The sequence below is a fragment of the Pleurodeles waltl genome, chromosome 3_1 (assembly GCF_031143425.1).
Source record: "Pleurodeles waltl isolate 20211129_DDA chromosome 3_1, aPleWal1.hap1.20221129, whole genome shotgun sequence".
Lineage (NCBI taxonomy): Eukaryota > Metazoa > Chordata > Amphibia > Caudata > Salamandridae > Pleurodeles > Pleurodeles waltl.
Genome location: NC_090440.1, coordinates 365,538,438 through 365,564,114, shown reverse-complemented (window position 1 = coordinate 365,564,114; position 25,677 = coordinate 365,538,438).

Sequence of the window (25,677 nt, the reverse complement as noted above, 5' to 3'; positions counted from 1 at the left end):
TCACGATGGCCCATTAATTTTGAGTTTGTCATCTCTCTGAAAACATTGCAAATAGAAAAGACTTCATGGTAAACTAGCTGCCATTGAGACACATATTCACTTTTACATGTCTGACCAACAATTCCCTTGGAGCATTTCTGGGGTCTCAAGATCGTCTGTTCCAGTTTCATATCTGGAGTCACAGCATTGAACTTTCCATCTCTGTCTTTCACCACAAAATGTCTTTGGATGAATTTTCTGTAGAGATATGATTTATCCACCTCTGGCTTCTTCACTCTTTCCAAATACCAGAACCCATATTTCAGGTAGTTTATGCAATCAAATTCATGAAACACAGTAATCAGTGACTCCACAGTCTTCCCAATCAGCATGTACCAAGTTTTTCACTAGAGTTATCATGGGTAAAACATTTCCCCAGTACTTGCAAAGTTCTGATTTTTCTTCACATTCTTTTGACAAACACTGTTACCTTGGTTTTCAGGGTTTTTTGATTTTGAACTGTGTATTTAACATTGCCCGGCTTTGAATTATGTCTTTTGAATGAAGTGGACCCTGTGCAGTGTTCACTTCTGAGATAAGATATGCAAAACCTAATTTGTCATTCTTGCTCCAAAAAGCATTCCAACGCAATGTTTCTATAGCCTCAGATATGATGAGCATACCTTGTAACGAAGGAACATAATAAGTTCCGCTCAATACTGACTGGACAGTTTTGCTTCCAAAGATTTCAGCCTCAATAAGTGTGTCTATGCCACAACCACTGAGATAACATCCTGCATTCCACAGTGCAACTTGTTTCATGTGGAAAATGCCCATCATTGACAAAGATCATCAAATTCTACTGGATTGCTCATAACAATGTCAGCTATAATACCATCACAGGCTATTGGCAGGAGAGGCTGGTCTTCAAGCTGAGCATACACAGTTTGGAATTGGTTTTTAGAGCTGTGTATACTGTTGCGAAGTTCGTGGCTGAAGATGGTATTACTGGTAAAAACCCAATCTTGTTCTGGGAGATCAGAGCATGAATTTCAGCCCACGGAGGATCTGTCTTTTCTTCATCCTTCAGTCCACACTGAATAAGCAATATGATAAATTCAGTTAAATCAGCTTTGTGGATCAGGTAGAAAAAATCCCATGTCTTCAGCCACTTTGAATCTTTCTGGTAGACTGGGACGTTTAATGGCTTGTAGTGATTTTGAACACGTTGGCAAGGCAGTTGGGTTATAAGTTTGCAGCTTCATTTATTTGTGCCTAGAGCTGACACATTATATTTTCCAGCAGCTACTTCATTGGTACAATGTTGAAAAAACACCATGGAAGAATCGTGTGTGCTGGATGTCCCAGACAAAGAAGAACTGTCTTCAAAATCAAACTCATCAAGAGCAGCAATTGTAAATCCTTTCTTGGTTAAGAAGTGGTATGCTGTCGGATTCACAAGATTTTACAGCATGAGCTGCTAACAAGTTCCTGCCCCGTACTATGTCATTATAACTTGTTGACACACCAATCCTATTCATTGAAGTGATTAGCTCCCCACTTTTGCCCCTGTCATAGATTGCATGGGCATTCATCATGTGTAGCAGAGTTTTCTTTTTGCCACGATGTAATTAATGAAACATGGTTTCGAAAAGACGGTACATATTCACGGCATAAGCCTGTCAGTTCATGGGATAGTCTTCCACTTTTTCACTTATATCTTCAAAGCCTTCATCAATTTTGTCGGCTTCTGTTCCGAACTCAAGAACTTTCGTTTGTAACAGTTTTACTTTGCTGATATCAAACAATGGTTTAAAAAATGTTAAGACAACATCAGGCATTGTTGACTCCCATTATTTGCGGAGCTCTGAGGCATCACGAAATTAGGCATTAAGTCCAAAATGTATAACTTTCAGGACATTTCTTAAAATGGTTCCTGCTGATTTTACTGCATCCTATGATCTTATTGGCAGCAAGAACTTAAGGAGTCAAATCAACTGAGGACACCATAAGTGTCCCATTAATTTTGTTAGACTGACAAAAACAACTAATTCTGTCATTGTACATTCTCACCAGAAAAATCTTGATCAATATGGATCAATACAGTTTCATCAATGTTGACCATTATTTCCCTGATCTCACTGAGTGTGAACCCATAGTCAGCACTCAAGAGTGGCTTTAAAACTTAATTTGCTTTTTCCAAGAGTGCAAACTTAACTGAAGGCTGGTGGATATGTTGCTGCTGGGAGCTCATTGTACATGCTTACTTTAAAATGTATGCACACATGCAGTTCGGTTGGGCATACAAATCTGCTGCAAATACATTCACCTCGCTGTTTAGATCAGTTACTCAGCTGAAAACTTAATCTTGGAAGAAACTAGCTGCAGATAAAAATATGCTTTGTTCTTTCATCAATGCCTTTAGCCCTTGTTCTGGCTAAACCACAGATAACAAATTGATGATCCTCTGCTTTCTGATCAGTTGTTGGAGGTTGACAAGGGGTAGCCATTGATCTTCTAAGAGGATGGGCTTTAGGTTTGGTTGTCATCGCTTTCTCAGAAGAACCGGCTTCTTGTTGTGATTCACTGGTTTCTACTATTTTTTGACTAATTTTTTCCAGGCTTTTTTCCATTGTATATGACTTGTAGCACACAGAGCGAAGGAGGCAGATTTTTTTCTTCTAACTTTGAAGGGTGGGTGGACAGTGACAGAGTGCAAAAGATGTATTCTAACTATGCTGAGGGCATCCCTCAGATCAGGGGCTGGACAGTGATTGGGGAATAAATTTTTATCCCAACTCCGCTGGGGGCGTTCCTCAGGGCAGGTGTTGGACAGCACGAAGGTGGATCATTAATTATTCTAACTCAAAAGGGGGCGTCTCTCAGAGCAGGGGCTGGGCAGTGATAAGGTGGCACATTTTTTATTCTAATTCCAATGGGGGTGTGGCAGTGACTAGGGGCTAATTTTTTATCCTAAATCTGCCTCGGGCATCCCTCTGGGCAGGTGCTGGACAGTGACTAGAGGGCAATTTATTATACAAGCTTCGCTGTGGTGCCCCATAGGGCAAGTGATGGACAGTGACTAGAGACCAAAGTTTTATTCTGATTCTGCTTAGTATGTGCCTCAAGGCAGGTGCTGGACGTATTGCAAGTGAAAAGTAATGAAAAACCTATATTTTAAATATAAAAAATGTAAAATATGCAAAAACAATTTACACAGATCAATATACCATCTTTACTCGTGCAGTTGTGAAAATGTATTCATCTTCACTGCAGAAAAAAATGTACTGGAATTGAAAGTACAAAATTAATATTTTTAAAACCAAATAAATAACAAAATAAATACACCCTAAAGAAAACGAATACGATATTGGGCCGGTGCTGCACAGTAACTAGGGCAAAACTTGTATTCTACCTCTGCCAGGGGCGTTCTTCAGGGCAGGTGCTGCGCAGTGTCTGGGCTCTGATCATTTATTCTACCTCCACTGGGGGCGTCCCTCAGGGCAGATGCTGCACAGTGTCTGGGGGCTAAATTTGTATTCTAACTCCGCTGGGGGCACCCCTCAGCGTAGGTGCTGGACATTGACTCGGGATCATTTTTTATTTTGACTCCGCTGGGGGCCTCCCTCAAGGCAGGTGCTGGACAGTGACTGGGGGGCTAAGTTTTCATTCTAACTCTGCAGGGGCCATCCCTCAAGGTAGGGTGATGTCTTTCAGGGCAGGTGCTGGACTGTGTCAGGGGTCTAAGGGTCAGAAGTACGACCATTTTATTTTGTGACTCACAATTTGTGATTTTTTGGGAATTGCAAATTGCGAGTCGCAAAACAAAACGTACAAAATGTCAAGCACACTGCTTGTGATTTGCAAATGGGTCACAAGGGACCTGCCTCATCAATATTCATGAGGCAGGTTGCAAATTGCGACCCATTTGTGAATGGTAACAATCGCAGGGATGGTGGCCTGCTGGGATTAGCAGACCACCATGTTTGTGATTGCTTTGTTATTAAACCTATTTTTTTAAACACAGCCGTTTTCCTTAAAGGAAAAAGGTCTCTCTAGGAGAAGGTTAGTTTTATTCTCTTCTGTTTGGGGGGGGGGGGGGGGGCATGTAGGAAAGCGCCCTTCTTGACATGGTTAGCCCCCAATTGTTACCTGTTTTCTGATGTGGCTTTGACTGTAAGTGCACTGGGTCCCTGCTTACCAATTTCCCAGTGCCAGATCTCTTTCCCCAAAAATGAACAGTTGTTTTGCACAATTAGTAAACTCTTTAGCTACCACTGTAAGTCCCTAGTAAGTGGTACCCCTAGTACCTAGGGCCTGGGGTACTAAGGAAGGGCTCTGAGGGCTGCAGCACCAGTTGTGCCACCCCCAGAGACCCCTCACCAAATCCACACAGTGCTGCAATTGCAGGCTGCGTGTGTTGGTGCAGGTTAAATTGAAGACAGGACTTGTCACAAACCCCTGTGTGCCAGGTTCACTCTCACTGCATGTGCAAGGTGCAAGTCACCCCTAAGTCAGGGTGCATCAAGGCACATGTGAGGGCATATAAACATGAGCAGATATGCCCCTGCTACGTCCCTTTCGATTCTGAGACATAATAAGTGCACAGGGAAGCCATTTTAAATGCATGTGCTGGACAGTGGTCATTAGGAGTTCCCCAGCTACACAATGGCTTCTCTGAATCTTGTGATGTTTGGTATCAAACATCTCAGAATAATACACCCTCAATGACTCTGCAGCTGCTGGACCCTGGAAATCCGACAGCAGAAGGGACCACTGCACCCGATGTCCACGACCTGAGGTGAAGCCAACCAATGGTGCCAAAGACGGTCCCCATCTGCCAAGAGAATGAGTCCAGTGTGGTCTCACCTATCTTGGACTCTCCTGAGATGCCTGCAACCACTGCATGCAGGCCTCCTCTCCCACTGGCGTGTGGTGGGAGAAAATCCGACACCTCCAGCAACCACTGCACCCGTGACCCCAGTTGAGGTGGGTCACCGGTGCCAATGAAGTCTACCAGCTCCTAAGAACGTGAATCCACCCTGGGTCTAGCTCTGGTGGACTCCCTGACAACTCCTGTAGCCTCAACACACCTGACCCCCTGACCGCGAGTGCTCCCAGATGAGAAAACCCAACGCCTAAAGAACCCCTGCATCTGTCATCCCTGGCACAGGAAAAGAGGACCAAAGGTGTACCTACGTCTCCGAGCACCCCCAGTCTACTACTTACCTGCTTGTTGTCCCTGACTGGCTTCCTAGCCAGAGCCTGCTGCCTGTTTGTCATGAGGTCCAACTTCCATAGAGAACCAGTGGGCACCTGACACCTTACTGCACTTCTGAATCCGGCAGCCCCAGTGCCGCCTGGTGTGACCTGTTGGTGTGGTTCTGATCAGTGCTTTGCCTTTGCTTCCTGAGATTGGCTTTGTAAGTTGTTGTTAACCCTATGTTGCTGAACATTGTTTTTGCTCGATAGGATAACATTGAGAGAACTCTGAAAATTGCACTGTTTTAATTTTTGAAACGGCAAAGTATTTATGCTTAAAAATCTACTTAACTGATTACAAAGTGCTAAGGTTTGAAACATATATAAAAAGAATTGCTATTTTTCTAAATTTGTGTCAGATTTATTCTTTGAGTGTGTGTCTAATTTATTGCCTCTGTGAGTACAACAAATGTTTGCCCACACTACCACAAAGTAGAGCGTTAGTCCTACCTACTTTTGCCTCTGCAATACAAATTGTGGATCCACTGGACTCTCTGCACAATGATTTTAGTGCACTATATAGAGAGCCAGCTTCCTACAGCGCCCCCGTCGGTGCAACGTACTGAACATGGGAATGTTCTTTTTGATCTTTGTAGTCTCTTCATCATGGGACTCCCCGAGTCGGAAAGAGCCTTTAGTACTCTTATTCCACTGCCTACATCCGGCACAAGGGTCCCTACCACAAGGTGAGCATCACCTAGAGATACACATTTTGCTAGCATGGCAACCAACGCAACCTATAACTTAATATTCTGGAATGTAAGGTGAATACACACCATGTCTAAAAGATGCAAGGTATTCTCATACTTAGCTCGGCACGGGAAACATATTGCTCTTCCCCAAGAGATGCATTTAGTGGCCAAAGAAGGGGCGGCACTTCAATGCCAATGGAGGGGGTAGCTCTTCTATACTACATTTTCTGCCTTCACCAGGGGGGTGCTGATTTGGGTTAGGGCGTGTAGGAAAATGCCTCTTTTGACATGGTCTCCCCCCCAACACACACACTTTGTGCCTGGTTTCTGGTGCAAATTTGACTACAAGTGCACTGGGTCCCTGCTAAACAGGTCCCCTGTGCGAGATCTGTTTCCCCCTAAACTGCACAGTCATTTTACCCAATTGGCAAACCTTTAGCTACCACTATAAGTCCCTAGTAAATGGTACCCCTGGTACCTAGGGCATGGGTTACTAAAGGAAGGTCCCAGAGGACTGCAGCATGAATTTCCTACCCTCAGGGACAACTGTGTGTCTTGGTGCAGTACTAAAGTGAAAACACTTTGTGGGCCTGTGGGCCCTGTCCCCTTTACACTGCATGCACTATATGTAAGTCACCCCTCTGGCAGATCTTCCAGCCCTAAAGGCAGGGTACATTATATTGCATGTGAGGCCATACCTAAATGAGCAGATTTGCCCCCATGTCTTTGTCGATTGTTAGACATAGTAAGTGAACAGGGAAGCCATTTTAAGTACTTTGCTGGACACTGGTCATTATGAGTTCCCCAGCTACATGATCGCTTCACTGAAGCTAGGGATGTTTGGTATCAATCATCTTCTATTAATAAGCCCTTAATGAATCCAGTGATAGATTTATTAGAGTTGCCCCCTGAAAACCTACCAATTCTAGCATGGACACTGACTGGTTGAAACCAGTGCAGCAACCTGAGACAGAGTTCTGTCCCCCTGAGGTGAAAGCCAACACTCTTGAGGGCTCAGAACAAAGGTCTGCTCCAGGGACAGATATGTGACCTCCTCTCCCAGGCAGGTTGGACATTTCAGGGTGGGGAGCTTCAAAGTCCTTGCCGCCTTTGTAATGTGACCCATGGTCTCACCAGATGGTGGAGATGACCAGCCCCCCTGTCCTGACCCCAATTTTGGCTACAGCACAGGTGGAAAAATTAGTGAAATTAGAGGAGTGCCCACTTCATGCCAGCCACACCCTTAAGGTGGACAAGCTGAAGTGGACACCCTTTTTAATTTCCTCCATCTTGTTTAGAAAGAATTAGGCCACTAGGGATAGGGTTATGACCACTTCCTTACGGAAGTGGTCTTAAAAGGGGTGTAGTCACCCTGAAGGTGGCTAACCCATTGGCTACTGTGAGAAACTGGCACTTTGCTGCAGTACCCCCCCACACACTTTTTGCATGGTTTCTGAATTCAACTTGGACTGGAGTGCACTGGGACCCTGCTAACTGGGGTCCTAGTGCCAGTGTTCTTTCCCTAAAACATGGTAAATGTAATTGGATACACCTTTAGCTACCACTATAAATCCCTAGTAAAGGTACTTAGGTACCCAGGGCACAGGGTACAAGGGGCCGGCTCCTGGGGGTAGCAGCACTGATTGTGCCACCCTCTAGGGCCATGCATCCAGATGCGCCCAGCACTGCCATAGCAGGCTGAGTGTCCTGGTGCAAACCTAAAATACAATCTTGACATGTCACACTACCTGTGTGACCTGTCCACCATACACTGCATTTACTGTGGGTAAGACACCCCTCTAGAATGCATTACAGCCCTAAGGCAGGATGCTGCATATTATATGTGAGGGCATAGCTGCATGAGCAATATGCCCCCACTGTGTCCTTGCCAACCCTTGTACATAGTAAGTGAAAGGAGCAGCCATTTTAATATATGTGCTGGACACTGGTCAACACGAGTTTCCTAGCTACGTAATGGCTACTCTGAACCCTAGGTTGGTTGGTATCAATGATATGAATGATAAATCCAAGCTGGTACCAGTAATAGATCTATTATAAAATGTACCCAGGGGTCACCTTAAAGGTGTCCCCTGCAAAAGCTAACTATCCTGGTATGGTTGCTGTCTGGTTCCAGGCAGCCTGCCACATCCAGACAGTCAATATACAAACCTTGAGGGGAAGCCCTGTCTCTCTGGTTTGTAAAACAATGCCCTTCCTGGGTGGAGGAGCTAACACCCCCTCCCTGAGGAATGTGCACTGCCCTGGCAGTGAGCTTCAAAGGGCTACCGTCCTTGAAACTTGACCCCCAGGCCTGCTGCTAGCAGCAGATGGCCTCCCTCTTTGCAAAGCCCCACTTTCGGAGGGAGCAAAGGTGGGAAACCAAACAAAGGGTAGGAGGAGTAATCTCACCTAGCCTGCACCACCCCTAAGGTGTTGCCTGCAAAGTGGACCCTCAAATTCAGTTTCCTCCATCTTGGAATGGAGGAAAATAGCCAATCAGGTTAAGGGAAGTGACCCTTCCCACAGTAAGTGGTCACTAAAGTGGGTGGATCCACCCATACTTAAGTGTCCCATTGGACACTACCAGGTTTCCCCTAAAACGTCCACTAAATTCAGTATTTAGTGGGCATCCCTAGACCATGAAATTGGATTTGAAAAGACAAAGAAGACCAGCACCAAAGAAGATCTAAAGCAAGAGAACTGTGGACCTGCTGCACAAGAAAAGGTGCCAAACCATGCTTGCTGCACCCAGGAACGGAAAATCGCCACTGCAGAGGAGCTGGACACTTGACTGTCCCCAAGAAACCCAGGGGACCACCAGGGTTCAAGAATCACTCTACTGTAGATCTCCCTTCTGAGTGCAGTCAACACTCAGCAACCAAGCAATAACCAACAAACTGGTAAGGGTCACTTCACTGACCGGCCGATATCTCTGCAACCTGAAGTCACAGCTGAACTTGACGACACACCAATGACCGCCCAGATGTGACCTACAAGTGTGCCAAGGTTGGTGGCACTGCATCTTCCAGTGGCTAAATTACACAAATACCCTGGGTACTGGTCAGCTGACATCAGACAACCAGAAAACCAGCTCCCTCTGAGCTGAAAAAGAATCAGGATGAAGCCCCAGTCAAGGGACTTCAGAAACACCCCAGACCTCCGACCAGAGTGCTCCCGTTGTCCTGTAAGCAGCCCTCAAAGAGATTCACCTCCAGCTCCAAAGGACTCTGTTGCGCACAGCTCCTGGATCGCCCTGCATTCGCCCGCCCTGTGTCCTGCAACGAGGAACTAGCTATGCTCCGCAGGTCCCCAACCCCTTGCAACCTTGACAGCCCAAGGGGACCCCAAGGCACCATCTTTAAATCTACAAACCATCTCCTTTTCCAAGTGGCCCCTCCAGGTGGCCCTGTGCCAAGAGACTTTCCAACGCTGCACCCGCTGAAATCAGGAGCCATCCGAGGCTCTCCAGCTGGCACAATGTGCCCACTGACTACTTCGAACACCCTGCAAGAGAAGAGAGTGGTAACTCAAATGTAGGATTTTTAATGCATTTTTAAAGGTGACTGTGTGTTGATTCCAATGGTGCGTAATTATGCCCAGAAAGACTAACTGTATTAAGACTTTGAAAAGTCATATCGCAAAAAGTACTTAACGTATCTTGAAGATCTAGGTCTTAAATTTTATATAAAAGTCTGAAGTATTTTTTATAAATTCTGGTCTCAAGTTATTCATTGACTGTGTGTGGCGCATGATTGGATTTGTGAGTACAACAAATGCTTAGCACATCTCCTGGATTAGCCTAACTGCTCGACCAGCTACCTTAAAAATTAGAGCATTAGGTGGTCTAATTTTTACCTCTGGAAACCAATGTGTGATTGCCTGGAACCCCTGCACAGTGTGCCTAGTTTTGCACTCTTCATAGAGGGCCAGCCTCCTGCAGCTACCACCTGGCACTCCCTGTAACACCCCTAAATTCAGTATTTAAGTGGCACCCCAGAGTCCTAGGACTCAGCTTTCTGATGACCTAATAAGAGCCGGACACTACAGAGTTGCACCAGCAGAGAAGACTACAGACACCAACTGAATTGTCCCCAGCCCTACTGGCCTGTCTGCAGCCTTCGACAATCCTGTGCCAAGAGACGACCTGTACTGCCGCCCAGTCACCTAGAAAGCTTTGGGACAATAGCCTGCCTTCAACAAAGATCAAGATCTCCTGAGAACAGTGGACCTGTTTAAGAAGAAACCAGGTTTAAAATAAAAGAACTCTTCCCTGAGAAACTGTTAAAACGCCTCCAGACCCACCCCTGCACCCGACATCCACGGCCTGATTCCAAGTGGCCCACAGTCCTGTGAACGTTCCCCAGCGATTTTGAGTTCGAGCCCACAGTGGGCTGACCCCTGCCGGACTGTGCCTCAAAGCCTGCAGCCTCAAACCGATGACTCCTCCCTAACCACGACCTGCCTGGTAAACTGTTCCGGACACCAAAGGACACCCCTGCACACATAGCCCCTGGGCCTCAGGGAGCTGGACCGTCAGTGTTCCTACATCCCCTGGAAGCTGTTGGTTTTCTTCTTTCAGTTTCCTGGCCTGAGCCTGCAGCCTTTTTCCAAAACTGATCTGCCCCCATTTGTTAACATTGGGAGCCCGATGCTGCATTGGCACTTCTGCACCCAGCTGCCCCTGTGCCGCTGAAGGTGTGAGTTTGGTGCTGCCTTGTAGCCCCTCCTGTGCTTACCTCAACCCCAGGACATCGACCCCTGACACCGCTTTACTATCCTGTGAGCAGGGCATCCTTGGTTACCCCCAGACTCCATTGGTTAACATTGGGCAAGTGATTCTGAATTTGACCTCTGCACCTGGATGTCCCTGTGCCGCTGTGGGGACACTGTTGGTACTGATTTGAGCCTTGCCTGGTGTTGTCGCATAGGTTCTCATTATGCTAATGAGGCTACTGGATTTGGGAGACATGATCACATGGATGATGGGTACTAAGTATAATTCCACATCACATGATGCCGTTTGGCCTAATCTGGGTTCTCCGGCTAATTAGCAGACCCTCATCTTTGGTCGAGATCATTGTGGCAACCGGGCGCAAGGCAAGAAAGACTCCCTCTAACATGTCTAAGACGAAGGGGTGTTTTATAAGCTGACATTCTAAGAAATAGTCCCCACCTATGAGTGTGTGTTTTTCTGTGAATGTTGGAGACACAGCATACCACGTTTGTTGGCAACCCTATCTGACTATAGCCTAGGAGAAAGCACAAAGTGAAATAAATGACCTACTAAGAGCGTGATACTTTCCTAGGTGAAAGTACAATGAGATAAAGAAAATAAAACAGCACTGCAAATGTGACTATACGCTAGAAAATTAAAGCAATGCTGAATAAAATGTAACTGGATTAAAGTGCACAGCGGAAGGTCTAATCAGCTAAAACAATGGGGCTCATTCTGAGCCCGGCGGGCGGCGGGCGCTGCCCGCCTGGAGGGAGCCGCCAAATGACCGCACCGCGGTCATAAGACCGCGGCGGCCATTCAGACATTTCCTCTGGCCCGGCGGGCGCTCTCCAAAAGAGCGCCCGCCGGCCCAGAGGAAATGCCCCTGCAACGAGGACGCCGGCTCAGAATTGAGCCGGCGTAGTTGCAGGGGTGCGACGGGTGCAGTTTGCACCCGTCGCGTATTTCAGTGTCTGCATTGCAGACACTGAAATACACAGTGGGGCCCTCTTACGGGGGCCCCTCGGCACCCCCTACCGCCATCCTGTTCCTGGCGGGAGACCCGCCAGGAACAGGATGGTGGTAGGGGGTGTCAGAATCCCCATGGCTGCGGAGCGTGCTCCGCAGCCATGGAGGATTCCCCCGAGCAGCGGGAAGTCGGCGGGAGACCGCCGACTTTCCGCTTCTGACCGCGGCTGAACCGCCGCGGTCAGAATGCTCGTGGGAGCACCGCCAGCCTGTTGGCGGTGCTCCCGTGGTCGGTGGCCCTGGCGGCCACCGGCCGCCAGGGTCAGAATGACCCCCAATGTGTCTAAAACATGGCTAAGATAGCTATACAAAAGTGTTGACCTAAAACTCTGGAGACTGAATTTGTAAGTCGTGTACTTACCTGCAAAACTGCATTCTTGTTTTCCTCTCATAGGTTAATATTGCTGACCTGGAAAATTGCATTGTGTTGATTTTTGAAACTGCAAGGTATTTATGCTTGTAAATCTACTTACCTGATTACAAAGTTTTTGGGTTTAAAAAATATATAAAAAGAAATGTTATTTTTCTAAATTGGTCTTAGATTTATTCTTTGAGTGTGTGCCTCATTTTTTTGACTGCGAGTACAAGAAATACTTAGCACTACCCTCTGATACGCCTAACTGCTCGCCCACACTACCTACAAAATAGAGCATTAGTCATATCTACTTTGCCTCTGCAAACCAATTTGGGATTCATGGGACTCTCTGCACAGTGTACTTCATTTTAGTGCACTTAATTCCCATTTCAACACATCAGCACTGTGGTCAATCCAGAGGGCCTGGGTGGAGTTCGCAGAGTTCTGTTATGTGGAACTTCACAGAGTTCTGCAAGCGGTGGAGTGCGTTTGATCACAATGTTCGTGCTGATTTTTAGCGCTGGGTCTTTGTCCCCTGCTGTAAAATCAGCGAGAATGGCACCACGCACCGCACAAAAGTGTGCTGCTTCTTTTCTGCCGCTTGAGTAGATTTTCTACTCCAGCGTCAAGCAGTAGCCACCATCCGCAACTGCCCGTGTTGAGAAATCTCGGCAGGAGGTGGTCTGGAGTAAGATTTTCCTCATTCGCAGTTGGCAACTTAACGTTGGCGAGCGAGAACGAGGAAAAAAACTCCGCTATGCAGGTTTTCACAACTCCGTGCTCTAAGCAGAGCGAGGAAAACTCTGCGAGCGGAGTTCACCGCCCACCCTTTGTTTTGTCACCTTTGCTGGTATGCTTAATGGAAGGGATATCAATATAGTAAAAATGTATGATCCAAGCACAGATCAAACCACATTCCTGTCTAGGATGTCTGAACAACTGTCCCCATTCCTGACTCGCCATGCCATAATTGGGGGAGACTTCAATTGCATTGTTGACCCCGCACTTGACCGGTCCCATCCTCTTTTACAGTACTCCCCTATCCACTGCTCCATCCAAGCTATCGCAGAATGGTAAAGGAACTGGAATCTTACGGACTCCTGGCACCCTAGAAACCCCTAAGTTTGAGACCTACAAGTACAACACTTTTTTGTCTGTGGCAGACATGCACTCCATGGTTCATAACATAGAATACCTTACCTGCACCATATCCGATCATAACCCAGTTCTTTTAGACCTGGATTGGAATAGACTAAACCCCAAGATCCCTACCTGGTGACTCAAACCTGAACCACTAGAGGATCCACAATTCCAGGAAATAATTCAAGAGATGATATGAGACTTCTTCACCGCGAACTCTGAAACAGCCTCCTCCCTAAAAAGTAAAATGAGATGCGTTTAAAGTAGTACTCCATCGCCATTGCATGGCAGAGTCATTGGGCATTCGCCAAACACTGCTCTGAGTAATTGCTGACACCTAGCAAACACTAAAGGAAGCAGAATTGCATTGTCCTGTATGCCCAGAATCCTACCAAAGGCTACTCAAAGCCAAAGAACGAGCTGCAATAGACACTGAACTCTGCTCGCGATTATAGGACATTGATGGAGAGGGCACAGGCAGAGTGCAATTGAGCTAGCCCATATTAGCGTGGCTAACTAATCCCACCAGAAGAGGAGCTCACCTCCAATACGGGAGACCCACTTTACTCCCAATCTGATATAAGCAACTGCTTGGCACATTATTATCAAGACTTATACAAGAGCAGAAGCCCCCATGATTCCCCAAGCTTACACAACTTTCTCGTGAGCATAGATCTCCCCCGACTCGCGGACAAGGAGGCTCAAGGCCTGGGAATGGACATCACACTGCCTGAAGTAGTAGGGGTGATTAAGGGACTGGCAAGGGGCAAAGTTCTGGGTTCTGCTGGATTACCGGCTGAAGTCTCTGCCACATATGTGGCAGAGCTTGCCCCCAGACTAGTTGACCTTTACAAGGCTGCAAAAGAATCAAGGGGACTCCCACAAACAACCATGGAAACATTGGTTGTGCCCATCTTGAAACCAGGGAGATCAGTGGCAGACTTTAAAGCCTACCGACCGCTATCAATTCTAAATATAGACTATAAGTTCCTGAGCAAAATCCCAACAAATAGATTACTCCTGTTCATGACCAAGTTAATTCACCCAAATCAAGCGGGCCTTTTACCAGGGGGGAAACACTGTGGTTAACATGCGGTGACTGCTGTCGCTCCTCAAGGCCAGCTCATACAATAAGGAAACTGCAGACATTTTGGCTGTAGATATTGGGATGGCCTTTGATAGGCTGGAGTGGGATTCATTATATGCTTTCATGCTTTATATGGTACTGGGATGAACTTTTGTAGACTGGATGCCTCTCCTATACACTTACCCTATCACTCGGGTCTGCATAGGACAGCTATGGAATAGCTATGCAGTCGAAAGGAGTACACATCAGGGGTGTCCACTATCACCCCTGCTTTTTGCAATAGCAATGGAACCCCTTGCACACTTGGCACAATCAGGAACCGCCTACAGAGGTCTCCAAGTTGGCCCCACCACCCAGAGAATAGCACTCTATGGCAACAATCTCATACTTTTCCTTGAAGATACCGGGAATAACTGCTGGAGAAGTTTGGTACACACTCAGGTCTGAAAGTGAACTGGCAGAAAACCTGTATTTTTCCTACTATATGGGAGGTTCAAGCCCCTGAACGTCTAGGCCAGCTCATCTGGGATTCGCGCTGCCAAAGTCTACCATAATGAAACTGACTTGTTCCAGGGGAACTTGGAGCTTGTGGCCAGAAAACTGAAGACGTACATAGACTTTTGGAGAATGCTGCCACTATCGGTAGCTGGACGGATAGCTATCCTAAAAATGTTAGTTTTACCTAGATTTTTATACTATTTGTGACGCTTCTCCTTTGGATACCCAGATCATTTTTTACAGAACTCCCTTCCATTATAACTTCCTTCAACTGGGGAACTGGGAGCCAACAAATAGCTCTCACTACACTATAGCACCCCATGTCCTGGGGGGGATGGCAGCCCCAAACTTCGAGTTCTATTACCTGGTGCCCCAACTGCAATGGTTCGACCAGTGTATTGCTGGCACACAGATCCCTGGCAGGGTGATGGCCCCTCTTGTACTGTCCTTGGGGGACCTGGTAAGAACGCTTTTGATGATTAGAAGTACCCCAGTGATGGTGCATGGCCTCTTAAAACTCTTTTAGCTGGGCAGGGGTCTCTCCTGCTCCTGGAAACTCAGAGAAACCTCAAGTTAGCGCAGACCCAGGCTCCGCAGATGGAGGTCTTGATTGAAGACGCTCCCTCATCTCATCAGCTGACGGATGAGGTGAAGTCAAAGAACATTTCACCTTTTTCTTAAGCCTCTACTTACCCGAGCGTCCCAAGGACTTGGAGTGGGAAGCAGAAGGGGGAGGGCCTATGCCCAATCCCGAGATAATCCTCTCAACCTAGATTGGGATTTACACGGAGCCGAACACAGGGTCACCCTCAGCTTTGAGAACCGCTCCCTCAAAGCCTTTGGATTCATGGCCCGGGTGTCAGAGAATGAATTTGGGTTGTGGTCGCGTTCCAGACACCAAAGGTGCAGAATCCATCCCGGACATTGCCCGATGGCAGGATCTGCTGGGCTTGAACCCGGTCTTACAAGAAGACATTCCTCAATGCACCAGGAATTGAAACATTCAAAAAAGCTTTGACAAAAGTAAACAAAAGTCCCATCAAAAATGACTGAGGGGTACCTCTTTCTTCCGATCAGCACTAGATGGCACGGAAAGAAAAGAGCTGACGTCTGCGCACTGGGATGGTGCCTACATAGGGCCCACAGCTTCATATCTGGCATGGATGACGCCGACGACAGATGCAGAGCAGGTCATGCGCAGGGGTACTGCTCAAGAAAAATCTCCAGATCCAGACTGACGCCTCAGGGAAATTCTAAGGTTAGGAATCTGCAACTAGATGTTTCTATCAGATATAGAATTAAGAGAACCGGGGAGGGGGGGGCAGAACGGGGATCACCATTTCTGTCAGAGCACTAGGCCACAAACTGTTTCCAACTGCAGCGTATACCTTCTTGGTGGAGGAACGCCTGGCTGCCAAGATGACATCGCACACTTCAGGAGGAAGGTCAAAGACTGCCAACTACTGAGGCTCAATCTCCACGCAAGAAAGCAGAGAGTGGACAGATGTGGGTGGAGAATCCTCCCCTGCTACAGCAACAGAAGATCCTCCAAAACTGGCAGCCTGATCGGAGGATAGATTGCAATGCTCAGTAGCCAGTAGCCTTGACCCAAGGGTAGGTCGCTCCCCCTGTCGCTGCAGCCCACCAGCCCAGGCTCCTGAGACCTCCTAGCAAGCCCAGCGAAATCACAGTAAGTACCCAAGCCCCTCGCCCTGCCCCGCGCTACTCACCTCCTCTCCTCTTCTTTTCTTTATCTCTGATCTTCCTCTGCGCTCTTCATCTGTATTCTTCATCTGTACTCTTCTTTCTTCCCTGCTCCCCTTCCTGAGTGTTGTTTTCTTCGGTCTTCATCTGTGTTCTTCTTCTGTGTGCTTCTTTCTTCTCTCCTCTGCACCGCGACCTACGTGTGCTTTCTTCTTCTGTGTCCCTCTTCTAGGCTCTTCTCTCCTCTGCTCCTCTTCTTTTTCACCATCTTCTTGGCTCTTCTCTCTGCTGCTCGTCGCTCCTCTTCTTCTTTTCCTTCTTCTGTGATCTTCTCTCTTCTGCTCTCCTGCTCCTCCTCTTCTTTACCGTCTTCTTGGCTCCTCTCTCTGCTGCTCGTCGCTCCTCTTCTTCTTTACCTTCTTCTGTGATCTTCTCTCTTCTGATCTTCCGCTCCTCTTCTTCTTCTTTACCTTCTTCTGTGATCTTCTCTCTTCTGATCTTCCGCTCCTCTTCTTCTTTATCTTCTTCTGTGATCTTCTCTCTTCTGCTCTTCCGCTCCTCTTCTTCTTTATCTTCTTCTGTGATCTTCTCTCTTCTGCTCTTCTCTCTTCTGCTCCTCTTCTTCTTTTACCTTCTTCTTGGATCTTCCCGCGTCTGCCCTCCTGCTCCTGACTCGTCTCTCTGACCTCCCTCACTCGCCACCCCCTCTGTAACGCCCCTATCTTCCTATCTTTCTCCCTCACTCCCCACCTCCTCTGTAAGCCCCCCATCTTCCTATCTTTTTACCCTTCTATCTCTCACCCTCACTCACCTCCACCTCCACCTCTGTAACCCCCTATCTTCTATCTCTCACCTTCACTCACCTCCAACTCTGTAACCCCCCCTCCCCTATCTTCCTAACTTTCCTCCTAACTTTCTTCCTAAACTCCCCGCCACCCTTAACCCCCCTCCCCCATCTTTTCTCACCTCTACCTGTCCCCCCTCCCTCCACTTTCCCGCCGCCACCTCCTGCACGCCCCCCAGCTCCCATTCGTCACCCCACTCCCGTCCCCTGCCCCCAGCTGACCACTCACCCCCTCCCTCTTATGGCGACCGCTGCACGACAGAGTTAGCGACCCTTGACCCAAGGGTAGGTCGCTCCCCCTGTCGCTGCAGCCCCACCAGCCCAGGCTCCTGAGACCTCCTAGCAAGCCCAGCGAAATCACAGTAAGTACCCCCCCCACCGCCCAGCCCCTCGCCCTGCCCGCGCTACTCACCTCCTCTCCTCTTCATCTCTGATCTTCCTCTGCGCTCTTCATCTGTATTCTTCATCTGTACTCTTCTTTCTTCCCTGCTCCCCGTCCTGCGTGTTTTTTTCTTCTGTCTTCATCTGTGTTCTTCTTCTGTGTGCTTCTTTCTTCTCTCCTCTGCACCGCGACCTGCGTGTGCTTTCTTCTTCTGTGTCCCTCTTCTAGGCTCTTCTCTCCTCTTCTTTTTCACCGTCTTCTTGGCTCTTCTCTCTGCTGCTCGTCGCTCCTCTTCTTCTTTTCCTTCTTCTGTGATCTTCTCTTCTGCTCTCCTGCTCCTCCTCTTCTTTACCGTCTTCTTGGCTCCTCTCTCTGCTGCTCGTCGCTCCTCTTCTTCTTTACCTTCTACTGTGATCTTCTCTCTTCTGATATTCCGCTCCTCTTCTTCTTCTTTACCTTCTTCTGTGATCTTCTCTCTTCTGATCTTCCGCTCCTCTTCTTCTTTATCTTCTTCTGTGATCTTCTCTCTTCTGCTCTTCCGCTCCTCTTCTTCTTTATCTTCTTCTGTGATCTTCTCTCTTCTGCTCTTCTCTCTTCTGATCCTCTTCTTCTTTTACCTTCTTCTTGGATCTTCCCGCGTCTGCCCTCCTGCTCCTGACTCGTCTCTCTGACCTCCCTCACTCGCCACCCCCTCTGTAACGCCCCTATCTTCCTATCTTTCTCCCTCACTCACCACCTCCTCTGTAACCCCCCCTATCTTCCTATCTTTTTACCCTTCTATCTCTCACCCTCACTCACCTCCACCTCCACCTCTGTAACCCCCTATCTTCTATCTCTCACCCTCACTCACCTCCACCTCTGTAACTCCCCCTCCCCTATCTTCCTAACTTTCCTCCTAACTTTCTTCCTAAACTCCCCGCCACCCTTAACCCCCCCACCCCCATCTTTTCTCACCTCTACCTGTCCCCCCTCCCTCCGCTTTCCCGCCGCCACCTCCTGCACGCCCCGCCCCCCCAGCTCCCATTCGTCGCCCCACTCCCGTCCCCCGCCCCCAGCTGACTCCTCCTCCCTCTTATGGCGGCCGCTGCGCGGCGGACGCGCCAAAGGCAAGCCCGTCAGCGCCCGTCCGTGCCTGGCCCGCGCCCAGCGCCACGACCCCTGGCCCTCAGCACTCCCTAACCCCGCTGCACCGCTACGACCCCATCACCCTCCACGCCCTCAACCCAGGGCGTTCCAGCACCTGCTTCCAAGCCAACACGAAACGTACCCACGGACCCTTCGTATGTCACACCTGCAAACTTACCTTCCACCACGAAACCACCACGACCACCAGCCCTCGCGCCATCAATCACCTCAAATGCATCCTGATCAATGCACGATCCGTCCACAAGCACGCCGTTGAACTCTGGGACCTCCTGGACTCCACCGCACCAGACGTCGCCTTCATCACTGAGACCTGGATGAACGCCTCCTCGCCCCCCGACATCGCCATAGCCATCCCCGAAGGCTACAAGATTTCCAGAAAAGACCGCACCAACCAAGTTGGAGGAGGAATCGCCATCATCTTCAAAGACTCCATCAATGTCACCACCTCCACCGAAGACACCCCCCTCACCGCCGAACACCTGCACTTCCAGATCCGCACTGACCCCAGGACCACCCTCAGAGGATCCCTCATCTACCGACCCCCCGGACCGCGCGCCCCCTTCCGCGACTCCATCACCGACTTCATCTCCCCGCACGCCCTCGCCTCGCCGGACTACATCCTCCTCGGCGACCTCAACTTCCATCTGGAACAGAACAACGACCCCAACACCACCGCCCTGCTCGACAACCTCGCCAACCTCGGCCTCAAGCAACTGGTGAATACCCCCACCCACATCGCCGGACACACGCTCAACCCCATCTTCTCCGCCAGCAAACACGTATCCTTCAGCCACGCCTCCGCTCTACACAGGACCGACCACAGATGTGTCCACTTCACCTTCAGACGCGAAACTCGCCACCTCCGCACACAACCCATCCCACGTCGACAGTGGAACAAAATCCCCGAAGAACAGCTTCTCTCCACTCTCATCGACAACCAACCCACCTTCTCTGCCGACCCCAACAACGCAGCCCTCAGCCTCACGAACTGGATCACCAACTGCGCAGACAACCTCGCTCCCCTCAGACGCCTCCCAAGACAGACCAACACCAAAAAAAAACTCTGGTTCACCGACACCCTCAAGGAATCAAAGAAAACTTGTCACACCCTCGAGAAAGCCTGGTGTAAGGACCACACTGCAGACAACATGACTTCCCTCAAGAACGCTACCCGCGAACACCATCACCTGATCTATGCCGCCAAAAGGAATTTCTTCACAGACAGACTGGACAAAAACAGCCACAACAGCAGAGAACTCTTCAACATCGTAAAAGAGCTCTCCAACCCCAACGCCAACGCCATCACGCCCTCACAAGACTTCTGCAACTCCCTCGCCACCTTCTTCCATCGTAAGATTACCGACCTACACGACAGCTTTGGACACCAGACCCAGCTGACCACCACAGAACCAACAACTCCAGCCATCACCCTCAACACCTGGACCCACATCAACACAGAAGAGACCAAAGCCACCATGAACTCTATCCACTCCGGTGCCCCCTCGGAACCCTGCCCACACTTCATCTTCAATAAAGCCGACGACATCATCGCCCCGCACCTCCAGACCATCATCAACACCTTGTTTTTGTCTGCTACCTTCCCCGAGAGCTGGAAACACACTGAAGTCAACGCCCTACTGAAGAAACCTACGGCTGACCCAAGCGACCTGAAGAACTTCCGCCCCATCTTGCTCCTCCCCTTCCCTGCCAAAGTCATAGAGAAGACCGTCAACAAGCAGCTTACCAACTTCCTTGAAGACAACAACCTTCTCGACCCCTCTCAGTCCGGATTCCGAGCCAACCACAGCACAGAAACCGCCCTCATTTCAGTCACAGACGACATCAGAACCCTGATGGACAACGGAGAAACAGTCGCCCTCATCCTCCTCGACCTCTCGGCTGCCTTCGACACCGTCTGTCACCGCACCCTAATAACCCGCCTCCGCTCCACCGGGATCCAAGGCCAGGCCCTGGACTGGATCGCCTCCTTCCTCTCCAACCGCTCCCAAAGAGTCTACCTCCCACCTTTTCGCTCAGACCCCACCGAGATCATTTGCGGGGTCCCACAAGGCTCCTCGCTCAGCCCGACACTCTTCAATGTCTACATGAGCCCCCTCGCCGACATCGTACGCAAACAAACATCATCACCTCCTACGCGGACGACACTCAACTGATACTTTCCCTCACCAAGGACCCCACCAGCGCCAAGACCAACCTGCAAGATGGAATGAAAGACGTCGCAGATTGGATGAAACTCAGCCGTCTGAAACTGAACTCAGACAAAACGGAAGTCCTCATCCTCGGTAACACCCCGACCGCCTGGGACGACTCCTGGTGGCCCACAGCCCTTGGCACTGCACAGACCCCCTCAGACCACGCACGCAACCTCGGCTTCATCTTGGACCCACTTCTCACCATGACCAAACAAGTCAACGCCGTATCATCCTCCTGCTTCCTCACCCTCCGCATGCTCCGAAAGATCTTCCGTTGGATCCCCGCCGACACCAGAAGGACCGTGACCCACGCCCTCGTCACGAGCCGCCTGGACTACGGCAACACCCTTTACGCTGGAACCACCGCTAAACTCCAGAAACGTCTGCAACAAATTCAAAACGCCTCCGCCCGCCTCATCCTCAACATACCCCGCAACAGCTACATCTCCGCACACCTGAGACACCTGCACTGGCTTCCCGTCAGCAAAAGGATCACCTTCCGTCTCCTCACCCACGCAAACAAAGCCCTCCACAACAAGGGACCAGAATACCTCAACCGTCGCCTCAGCTACTACGCTCCCACCCGTCTTCTCCGCTCCACCAGCCTCGCTCTCGCCGCCGTCCCTCGCATCCGCCGCTCCACGGCGGGTGGGAGGTCCTTCTCCTACCTGGCGGCCAAGACTTGGAACACCCTCCCCACCATCCTCAGGACCACCCAGGACCATTCCGCATTCCGGAGACTACTCAAGACCTGGCTCTTCGAGCAGCAGTAACCCCTTCCCCCTAGCGCCTTGATACCCGCACGGGTGAGTAGCGCGCTTTATAAATGTTAATGATTTGATTTGATTTGATTTAGCTCAGGATACCAGACTCGCCGTGCCCAGTCCGGTGCCACCAGAATAACTTGGGCCCAATTTTTCTTGATGTTCTTGAGGACTCTGGGCAGGAGTGGTATAGGCAGAAAGGAGTGTGGTGAATCCATTTTAGTTTCCCCTTGGGACACATGAGTCAGCTTAGCCTTACTAGAGACCTTTTACCTACTAACTTTGCTCTGTTTTATTTCATTTATTTATTATTTCTTTAGCTTTCGCCATGTGCTTACATTTTATAAGAAATGTTTAGATTTTCATTATCAGTGCCATTCTGAGAAGGCGTCATTATCTGCGTCACTATCAGTGATACACGTAGGTGTTCTTATCATGTCCCTTTCCCACTTACGTGTGATAGGAACATCATGCACACTTATTAAGGATTATTTATGCAATTGCTGACAAGTCTGCCTCATTATCAGTTGTTTAGGAACATACCTGCGTCAGGGATCCTATATGATCTGTATTAATACACCTCACGTGGACAAGGTCATTAGAGGGCTCCTTCCAGACGCCATCTATGCTACATGTCACCTTGCTGCAGAACTCAACCGTTGTGCCACCAGACAGTCTCACCTAGAGACCTCATTCTAAGGTAACAAGGGTTGGGGGGGAAGGGAGATGCTTCTCACGGACATGGCACTTGTAAATTAGGTTTATCATACCTAGCTCTCACAGGGGTAGAGAATTAGGCTTTCTTGGTTAGGAATTTTATATCTTCTGTTTATTGTAAGATGGTGGGGTTTTTTACATTCACAACTCTCATCTTCACAATTCTGCTTCTTTTATTGTTCATTATCCTACTCATTGCAGCACAGGCCTTTTATCATAGCTCGCAGTCTTTTACATAAATATATTGAAAACTCTCCTACATCTCCTTCATTGCCTTTGTGTGTATGAGACTTGTTGCTAACCAGGGAAAAGGGTAATTTCTGTTCCACCACAAATTCCCTGAGAGGTCTATATCTAGAGTCCATGCATAAAGCTGCCATGCTCAGTAGCACCTTCGCTTTCTGAGCTTTGGTGAGGTACTGCTTGTGAGCTGCGAGGGTTGGGCCAATAGTTGCAACTTGATGTCAGAGTGACTCAGTTGCCTACAAACAAAAGTGCTGTGATCCCTACACCAGCAGTCTCACATAGGAGCAAGAGTCCAACTTTGACAGGTGTACAGGAGGCCTGAGCTTCAATGTACCTGAAAAGCATCACCCAGGGAGAGCTGCCTTGTAAACTGAGGCGCACAAAACTGCTGACATTGCACGTTCTTGATGGAGGCAAACAGATCTAACTGATACTCTCCCCACTGCTGAAGGAGACCTTGAGCCACTTCCGAATGGAAAAGCCATTTGTGATCTGCTAAGCAACTGCTTCTAAGTTTGACCACCCTGGCTTTTAGAGAACCCACCAGGTGTTGAAACCACCAGGGAAATTCCCTGATGTTCCAGCCATGTCAAGAGGCACAGGAATTCTTGATATAGGGTCCAAGACCCGCCCTGTTTGTTGCAGTACCTGGCTGTGGTTTTGTTCGTGAACATCTGCACCAGCTTCCCTTTGATGGAAGGTAGGAAGGCCTTCATTGCTAATGGAATTGCCCTCAACTTCAACAGATTGATGCAGAGTCCGGATTCCGCCAGAGAAACAAGTCCTCTGATCTCCACTTCTCCCAGAGGGCCACCCCAACCCAGGAGTGGCACATCTGTCACTACTAATAGATCTGGTTGGGGAAGGGAGAGGGATCAGCCGCTGACCCAATCAAGGTTCATTAGCCACCACTGCAAATCTTTCACAGTTACCGCTGAGATCTGTACCATGTTGGAGAGATTCCCCAGATGCTGTGACCACTGAAGCTTCAGGTCCCACTGTAAAGCCTGCATATGCCAAGGTGCATTTGTTACTAGCAGGATGCAGAAGGCCATACGTCCCAGCAGCCTCAGAGTGCCTCACTGAAACCCAGGATAGAGACTGAAACATCAGTATCATAGTTTGAATGTGCTGGACTCGCTAGGGGAGATAAGCCCAAAACTACACTGTGTCCAGAACAGGTCCAATGAAAGGGAGCATCTGAGAGGGAGTCAGGTGTGACTTTGGCACGTTTATAGTGAACCACAGCGAGTGCAGGAGGTTCGCCATAGTCTGGTGGTGGAAGACGACAGCCTGGGGTGAGCCTGCCTTCAACAGCCAGTCGTCGAGGCAGGGAGAGACTGACACTCCTGATCTCCACAGGTGAGCTGAAACCACCACAATCTCCTTTGTGAACACCCAAGGTGCACTGGGCAGGCCAAAGGGGAACACAGCAAACTGGCCTACCATAAACCACATGTATCGCTTGTGGGCAGGCATGAAAGGACCACAGCAAGTGTTACAAAAACAAAGGATTCTTTATTATATCACTAGTACTAACCTAAGTTTGGTATATCTCCACTTGGAGATATCTACACACAACAAATATACTCAGTAACAAGCAGGAAAAGCAAGCATAGAAATACATAGGGCCCTATGGTGGGGGGGGGCAAAACACATATTAAGAAAGTGGTATAAGAAGGAAGGTGTCCAACCAAGGTAAGTGTATTAGGATCCCAGGGGCTGGGGGAGTGCAAAAATACCTCAAGGTATATTGTCGGATATCCCCCAGGCGCCCATGTGCAGAGGTGTTATCTGGCTGGGTGTCCCATGGACTGACACAGGGCCATTGCGGCTGGAATTCTTAGGATTCAGGACCCTTCTCAGAGGGTCCATAGGAAACCAGTTGGCACAAGCAATAGTGCCCCCACCGTGAATACCGAAGAAAGTGGAGTACCCACACCAGGCACCACACCAGGGTGCCCGGGTGCATGGGGTGAAGCGACGTCAGAAACCTTAGCTGGAGTGAATGGGGGCCTTGGTTGCCCAGCTGTTGTCGCGACCCGTGGACCAGGTCTGTGGAACCCAACGGTAGATTCCGGACAATAAGAACCTGAAAAATGAAAGGACAAAGTCCAGACCACTCGGAGTTGACCACGTGGTTCAGGTATGCAAAGCCCACCCTTCTTGGGGAGGAGTTCCTGCAGGACGGTGATGGAAGAGCAGAGCTGCGGAGTGCAGATGATGCAAGAAGATCCTTGGAGTCACCCACGAGCTGTCCCATGTCAGTCGTCGGATTGCAGAGGGGTCAGTGGTAAGCAGAGCCACCAACAAGCCTTGACAAAACCAGGAAATAGCTGCAGACAAGTTTGCTGGATTTTGGGGACCAGCAAGGTCCAAATGACTCAACCCTTGGGGAGTCAGGGCTGGCCCTCAGCAAGTAGGAGAACCAGAAGGAATCGTTGTAGCCCCCACGAGGAACGACTGGCAGCAGGCACAGGGAGTCGCAGGGAGGCCTCAGCAGCACAACAAAGGAGTCCCCCCTCACTGCAGGAGTTGCAGGGATTTCACTGTTCTTAGAGTTGCAGAGAGCTGGAGGCCAGGGCTTCTTGGTGCTTGATGATGTTCAGGAGGAAGAGTCACCAAGTGTTGGTAACAGCAACAGATGCGGTGCACAGGGTTTCCATCCCATCGGCTACAGCAAGGGCCCACCGTCTCCCAACATAGAAAGAAGACAAGTTAGACCCGGAGAGGGCTACAGAACCACCACCTGTGTTGCAGAGCCTTTTGAATGTCCCTGGGACAGCAGGATCCACCTGTTGGTCGTTGATGTTGAGGTGCCTGCACATCAAGGGTAGTGCCTGCTTTACTCCAAGGGAGATTCCTTCTTGATTCCTGATGCAGGCAGAGTCCTTGTGACCCTGTA